This window comes from Tenrec ecaudatus, chromosome 15, assembly GCF_050624435.1.
Source record: "Tenrec ecaudatus isolate mTenEca1 chromosome 15, mTenEca1.hap1, whole genome shotgun sequence".
NCBI lineage: Eukaryota > Metazoa > Chordata > Mammalia > Afrosoricida > Tenrecidae > Tenrec > Tenrec ecaudatus.
This window is the reverse complement of record NC_134544.1, coordinates 74,434,888-74,443,132: the sequence shown is the minus strand read 5'-3', so window position 1 is coordinate 74,443,132 and position 8,245 is coordinate 74,434,888. Positions and strand designations below refer to the sequence as shown.

Genomic DNA, 8,245 nt, shown 5'->3' with positions numbered 1-8,245 from the left:
GCCCAGAGCGAGGCTGCCCCAAAGTGTGGGGCCTGCGGAGCTGCGTGGTGGCGCATTTTGGTCCCAGGGACCCCAAAGCACCAGCCACTGCCTCTTGTGAGGGCTTAATATTCACGCAGCAGGGCTCCGACTGCTGCTTCTGGGTCTGGCAGCACATGCGCCTCTGCCTCAAGCTCTGCAGCAAGGAGCTCAGCTTCACCCGCCTCTCAGAAGACCTCACTTAGTGAAACCGCTGCAACATAGAAGCAGAGGCGTGTTTGTGTGGCCTGTGAAAGGTAGTTCTGGGCTGGCCCCCCAGCAGCCCCAGGCCTCCAGATCCCACATTGCACCCGACCCGGGAACCACGCAGGAGCCTCCTGAGACCACAGTATGCACCACACAAGGGAAGTCACCTGATGTGCCAGAGCTGAGCTGCAGTGCTTTTCAGCAACCCATCACAGCAGGCTGTGGCTGTTCTTGGCATGGCCAGCCTGCACTTTGAAGTCACCGGGTGCCCTCTGCCCGCCATCACCTGGCAGCAGCAGAGTGAGCAGCCTGAGAACTTGATCCTGCACCCGGACCAGATGTAAGGCAACATGGTGGTCACCAGCATCTGGCAGCTTGTATTGTACAATGCGCAGCCCTTGGACGCTGGGCTCTACACTTGCACTGCCCACAATGCAGCAGACCTGCTGTGCGCAGACTTCCTGCGCTCAATGGTGCAGCAGGGCTTGCCAGACCAGGGCTCCCTGTGCAAGCTCTGGATCCCTTGCCTGCCCCATGCGCTCCGCGCCTGCTACACAGCCCTGCATGTGTCCTGCCACCCTGCGCCTGCTGTGGCATTTTGACCTGCAGCACAGCAACTGTGTCACTTTTGGGCCCGGTGTCTGCGATGAGGGTAAGTCCTGCACCAAATGCTAGTATGAGGCAAGTACTGTTGTTATTTGACAGAGGAGGAGGTCAGGGCATGGAGAGGTCAAATGACTAGCCCAAGGTTACAGAGTGAGTCAATAGAAGAGTTAGATTTAGAAGAGTAATCTGATGTCTGAGATCTTCACTCACCACTCTGCTATTCTGGACAATGACGGTTCTAATAGCAACTGTTGCAAAGGAGGTTCACAGCCTCTTAGGTACTTCTAGGTAGGGGCTAAAACTGAGACAAACAGGGGGAATGGCCGAGTTTCACATTGGGTTATAAACAGCGAAGGTGGCAATCAAATCATTTTTTTCTGACTCCTAATCTAATACCCTCCTACAAAACAGCAGAGATGGGCCTTGAGAGCATCTCATGATAAATTCTCTTGTTTGAGATTCAATGCCACTAGTTTGGGTACCAGCCTGTAAAAACAGGGCAGATAGTTGTTGTCAGGGAAACCTGGTTCCTCGGTAGAAGATGCTCCGTGGCTGGTTATGGGCTAACAGTGGTCATGTACATTTTCATTCTCTGTGAGTGTAACTTCCCTGACTGATGGTCATAGGTAGAATTGCTTGGGCTTTAGATTTCTGAACCTGATGCCCATAAACTACATTTTCATATAGAATACATGTCTGAGAAGCAGGCCTGTTTTAATCTCATGAGTTATCACCCTTCCTTTCTCTAAAACTTGAGCCAGCCTCCGATGAGTGAAGAGGTTGCTGTGGCAAGGGAAAAACCCACCCATTCCTTCGCAGCCTCCAGTTTTGGCTCCCTCATCAGATACCTGCATTTATTTACTCTGAAGGGGGAGGATGTTCTAAAGGGTATTTAAGGGTCCTTGCTACCTCAGAGTGGCAAGAAGAGACATGATGTTCACATGCAGTTTGGGTCTCTCAGTCATGATTCCCAATAGCTGCTGACAGCTGAGTAGTTCAGTTTTGGCTCTAGTTACAAAGGATGGTGGTGGTGGTGGCTGTGTGTGTGTATATTCCATTAAATTCAAATCAGTTCTACAGATCAAGTCTTTGTAATACTGTATTACTTTGGGGTTGGCCAAGTGGGAGGAAAGAAGGTATGCTCCCTGGAATGTTCCAGAAGACTTGAACTAGCCTGTTGACTAACCAAGTACATAAATAACCAGCAAGCCGGTTGCCAGGAAGTGGTGCTATTTTATAATGGGTGGTGATAGAACATTAGAGGTTGGCCCAGGTATATTTGAGATATTGAATTTACAGTGGACTATCAAAAAATGAACAATCCATCTTCAAAGAAATACAACCAGAACCCTATTAGGAAATGAAGATGACAAGACTGTGGCTTGCATACTGTGGACACGTCATCACAAAGGGCCAATGGCTAGAAAAATACATCATGCTTGGCAAATTGGGGAAACAAACCAGGGGAGTTCATCCATGAAACCAATGGACACAGTAGCCCCCGCAAAGGACTCAAGCACACTAGTGCTCTGAAGATGGTACAGGCATGGTCAATGTTTTGTTCTTTTGTACATAAGGTCACCATGAGATGGAGCCTACTTCAGGACCATTAACAACAACCACCTAAGTCCAAAACCAACATCACTGCCAGGGAGTCCATTCTGACTCATAGCCACCCTTTAGGGCAGAGCATGACTACTCCCTGGGATTTCTGCGACTGTGAATTTTTTCAGGAGTAGCCAAGCACATTGTTCTCCAGTGGATGAGCTGATAAGTGTGAACTGCTGACCTTACAGTTGGCAACCCAATGCTTACCCCACTGTCTCACTAGGACTCTGTGTAATAGCAGCAGCAGCCACAGGCACAAACCCTGGCCACTGATGATTTGAAGGGGACAGATAATGGGTCTGGAACTAGGTGTGATCTAAGTAGAGCTAGGACAGACACATGTAGTCTGGGGCTCAAGTGCTTCGTGGATTTGGTTAGACGCTATGGGATGCGATACCACAAGGCAGAGGAGGCCAGGCCAGGGTAGAAAGAAGTTGCTTCATCCTACTAAGATTGAGAGGTTGATTTTGGGCAAATCAAGCTGAGGCTCTAGACATCCGCCTTAATCTCTGTTCAGATGTAGCATTGTAACTCATCAGCTGTGGGAGACAGTTTCCAGTACACTGACAGCTTTCCACCTCCAGTGCCTGAGGCTCTCTGCTTCTCTGCCATGGGCAGGCTCAGTCAAGCATAGGGGCAACCTAGTGCAACCCAGAAATGCAGAGGCGTGAATGCCCCAAGGGCAATGCTCAGCCCCAGTTCCTCTCTCCTCCTGTGGCCTGATGCTAAGAAAAGTTCCTTGGTTGCTGGGAAGTCTCCTAGGGGATTGAGTCCTAGTGACTCCCTCTTATTGGTTTCCCTCCCTTCCTGGTCTCACCGTGCTGCTCTTGCACTGTGTTTTCCAGGCCCACCTCTCAAACAAACCACCTGTGCCCAAGTGCTTCCTCATGTTGGCATCAGGAGATGCCTATACTGCTACAGAATGAGGACTGGGTTTTTCAATGATACCAAAAGAGCCCTCTGTGGTCCTGCCTGCCAGGTTCTTTACATGAAAATATAGAATTCCTAGTTAAATTAGAATTTCAGGTAAACAATAAAAAGATTTTAGTATATGTCATATTTGGTATAACTATGTGTGAATGTGTGTACTAAGAAAATTTTATTATTTATTTTGGATTCAGTTTTAACTGGGCAGCCTGAGTTTTACCTGACAGCCTTACACATGAACCATGGTTGCAAATAAGTCTGAATTAATTGGGAAACTGAGAATAGTGACAGAAACCTGAGTGACTGGTAACTCTGGGCTAGATAGGCAGATATGTGAAGTTTGAAGCTTTAACATACTTCATCTGGGAAGTGTTTGCATCCCATGGTCTCCTTGGGCAACTTGTCCAGCCAATTATGTAAGGATGAACCATCAAAACCACACTTACTGCCTTAGAGTCAACTCTGATTCATAGTGACCCTGCAGGACAGAGTAGGAAACCCCAACGGGGTTTCCAAGGCTGTGGATCTTTATGGGAGCAGACAGCTTCAACTTTGTCCTAGGGAGTGGGCTGGTGGGTTTCTAGCACCAAACTTGCAGTTAGCATCCAGATGCTTAAAATTCTGCACCACTGTGGTTTCTGTTTGAGTTTTAAAGCCATTCACTGCTATTAAATCTGTTCTGATATATAGTGATCAAGTGGACAGAGTAGAACTGATCCCTAGGGTTCCTGAGGCTGTAAATCTTTACAGGAGTGGAAAGCCTCATCTTGGTCCTGGTGGTTTCAAACTGCTGATCATGCAGTTAGCAGGCACAAAACACTACGCCCCCAGCGCTCCTCCGTGTGAGAGCTCAACTAAAAAATTACTGCTATCGATTCAGTTCTGATGTTAGTGTCCCTATGGGACAGAGTAGAGCTGCCCCTATGGGTTTCTGAGATTGCAGATCTTTATGGAAATAGGAAGCCTCCTCTTTCTCCTGAGAAGCAGCTGGTGGTTTCAAGCTGTTCACCTTACAGTTAGCAGCCCAACGTGTTATCCACTTACACATGGCTGCCGTGTGAGGACTCAAAACCAAACCAAAGTCACTGTCATCATGTCCATGTTGACTCCTAGTGACCCTCTAGGATAGAGGAGAACTGCTCCTGTGGGGTGCTGAGGCTGTAACTCCATGGGAGTAGACAGCCACAACCTTCTCCCAGGTGAGGACTGGTGGAGGAGAAATATTCCCTAAGGAGGTTAACAGAAGGGTGACTAGAATCTGTCTCCTGAGGAGCAAGCCCTACTGGCCACATAGGCAATGCTCATAAAATTCTTTCCTAGGTGATAGCAACAGCAGGAACCTTGTTGGTGGAGACCATCTATGTAGACTAGAGACTGCGTAGTGTCACAGAACTAACAGCTGAAAAGAGAAAGCTTGAGTCACATTCCTTTCCATTGGCTTCCATCCACATGGGAACAGTGAATCATGCTACAGGAGTGAGCAAAGACCTATGGGTGAGGTGAGGGGTACCTACCTGCCACTTGGTCACATCTCCAGGCAGACAACAGCAGCCCTGTTGGTTCAAGCATAGCAGTTGCTTCAATGTTGACCGAGACATCTGAGAAGGGTGAATCAAGGCTGCATGTAGACTTGCTGCCTAACCCAGCTGGAAGTGCATCTCCAAAACACAGCCATCGAGTGGGGGGTGACTCATAGAGACACCATGGGACAGGGAAGAACTGCCACTGTGCATGTTTTGGGGGCTAGAACACTTTTCTGGGCGTTGCAGACCTCTTCTTTCTCCCGAGAGGGGCTAATGGTTATGAACTTTTGACCATTTGGTTAGCAGCCCCATGTGAAACCCATTCCACCTCCAGGCTCCTGAAGAGTGTTACAAGTAGGGGAAAACACAGTGGCAATCTAGCTGACACCCACTCATGGCGACTCTATGTCTGTCATAGAATTATGCTCCATAGGTTTCCCAGGGCTGAGAGTTTGGAAGTAGAACACCAGGCCTTTCTTCTAAGGCACCTCTGGGTGGATTCAAATAGCAAGCCTTTGGTTAGCAGCCAAGCCCCGTAACCTTTAATAATCTATAGGCATGATTAGTTTATTGAATAACTAACCACAAAGTGGATGAGGTGGGAGAACTATCAACCCCATTTTACAGACAAGGAAACAGAGGTACACTAAGACACCGCTTGAGGTGGAAGAGCCATCATGCAGACCCAGGAAGTGTGACATCTAGGCAGTGAACCCTCCTACTCAGTCATAATCACCGACTCCTCAGAACTGTTTCTGGAATCAGGATACAGTGTATGTAAAGACCCCACACAGGATCAGTGTCTACACCAGAGTCTGAAGGGATCTTTATATTAAAGATATTTTCTTGTGTTTTCATCACTTTTATCCCTATCTTTCTTCTCCTACACCCAGAATTCTGTCCCAGGAGGGATGGCAACTACAGTGACCAGACTGTTCTGTCTGACTTCTCCAGTAGGATACATGGACCATCTGAATAGACCCTTCGATCTGGATGGCCCTCTCACTCCCATAGACACAACTGCAGCCAGCCCCAGACTCCAAACCTGCAGACTAAGAGTTTTTCACAAGTCTAGAAAGAGCTGTCAATCTCTGTCCTGTCCCGTGGGAACTTCAACGTGGATCCTGGAGGAGAGAGTGGAAATTGGGGGGTGAGGGGGTATAAGAGGCATGGAGAATGAAGACAAGACAGTATCCTGATCAAGTCTTGTTTTAATGAACAAAGAGTTACAGCTTATATCAGCCAGCAAGGGGGGAAGCATCCGCTGCACATGCAAATTAGGCTACTTTGGCAACAGGCCAATCAGGGAGTTCAGGGGAGCGTGCCCTGCCCGTGAGTCAGTAAGGGCTTACAGTCTTCAATTAAGTACGTCGCGGAGTGGCATGTTTATGCAAATCAGGCGTGGGCGATGACAATCTTTTAGCCAATCAAGGGGAGGCTGGGGTAGAAGAATACCCAGAGCTCAGGCTAATGAATTCCAAGTAATGGCCAGGCCTCATGGCTCTGGACATTTCCCCTGAAAAACTAGCCTTTAGAAGAGGAGACATAGAATCAAAAGCTCCAGGTGAGAGTAAATCAGACAACGGAGACAAAGAGAAAACACTAGAGCTTCTCAAAGTGGTTCACCCTGGTTTCCTCGTGGCCAGCATTAAGTCACATTGGCCTGAATCAGTGTCTCCACCCAAATCTGAAGTTCCCAGTACCCTGTGTCCTGCAGTCCCTGTCTTTTACCCAGCAACCCTACTGATTCTACTTTATAGCCACCTTTTCCTTTGTTCAGTTTTTAAAATTTTCTTTCTCATTAAATGATGTGGTCTATGGAAATTTTAAAAAATTTAGGCCATTATAAACTTATTTCCCTTAAAAAAAAAAAGTAAGGCCAGCATTCAAGTAAATGTCTGGATAGTCCGAGTAGAAAATGATAGTGCCCGGCTCAAAGATGGCAGCCAAGCACTTGCTGCATTGAATGTGTGTCGCTCTCCACAGTGTTGGAAGTAAACTGCTGTCATGAAACAGGTTCCTGAAAGGTTCCCAAATCTCTAATTCCAGGATTTAAACCATATCTGCCCCCATTCCATTTAGTCTTCCAGATCATCAAAGCTTTAAAATAAAAAGTCTATTTCACATTCTTTTCATCAACCCACAACTGAACTGGCTCATATCAGTTCAAAGACCCAGAAAACACAATCCCTGATTTGTGCTGTATTCAAGTTATGACGAGCTGCTTTGTTACCATCTGCTTTTCTTTCTTTTTTTAATAAATCATTTTATTGGGGGCTCGTACAACTCTTATCACAGTCCATATATACATCAATTGAGTAAAGCACCCCTATACATTCGCTGCCCTCATCATTCTCAAAATTTGCCTTCCACCTGGGTTCCTGAAATCAGCACATCTTCATTTTGTCCCTCCTCCATGAACCCTTAATAGTTTATAAATTATTATTTTACACTGCCTGGGGTCTCCCCTCACCCACCTTCTCATTGCCCATTCCCCAGCGAGGAGGTTACACGCAGATCCCTGAGATCGGTTCTCCCCTTCTACACCCCCTTCCCTCCCGGTGTTGCCACTCTTAACACTGGTCCTAAGGGGATCAACCATCCTAGATTCCCTGTGTTTCCAGATCCCTACTGCACCGCTGTACATCCTCTGGTCTAACCACGTCCACAAGGCAGAATTGGGCTTCTATAGCACATATCCCTGATGTCGTTCTAGCTGTAAGTTTATATGCAATTTTTTCAACCCCACAGGCTAATAAAGTTCACATGTGTAAATAGGATAATAAAAAGCAAGAATAATGAGGTATTTGACTTCTGTCAGGACTGGTTCATGACAGAATCATCACAATGGGACAGGTCATAACTCAGGAACTGAGTACCTGTCATCCAAACTGGTTGCTGTGGGGTTGATTCCAAGTCACGGATCTACCATGTGTGTAGAGCCAAACTGAACCATGTTAGGTAGGGGCTTCAAGGCTGTGTGAGCATTCAGAAGCAGGCCACCGGGTCTGTTTTCTGAGGCACCACCATATGGGTTCAGAAGTACATTTTATTTAGGAATTGAGCTCTTAACTGTTTGTGCCACCCAGGGATGCCATGGGGGGAAATTGCTTTTGTGTATTTAGTGTCCTTCCCAAACTGACAAGGGTGCTAACTTGTGTCCTGGCTTTTCTTATAGTAGTTGTGCAGTCTGGGTACAATAGAGAAATAAATCCACAGAAACTCATATGTATAAAAGAGAGTTATAGATAGAGGGTAAGTGCACATCAAGAAAACATCCCAACCCAGTGCTGTCCAAGCCCACAAGCCCAACATTAGCCCATATGTCCCACACCAATCCACAGAGTCCTCCCCCA

At 47.1% G+C, this 8,245-nt stretch overlaps 1 pseudogene; it reads left to right on the top strand.

Annotated features, from left to right (window-relative positions):
* Positions 1-759: 759 nt before the first annotated feature.
* Positions 760-8,245, top strand: part of LOC142427516 (serine/threonine-protein kinase RIO3 pseudogene) — a 102,023-nt pseudogene continuing 94,537 nt past the window's right edge.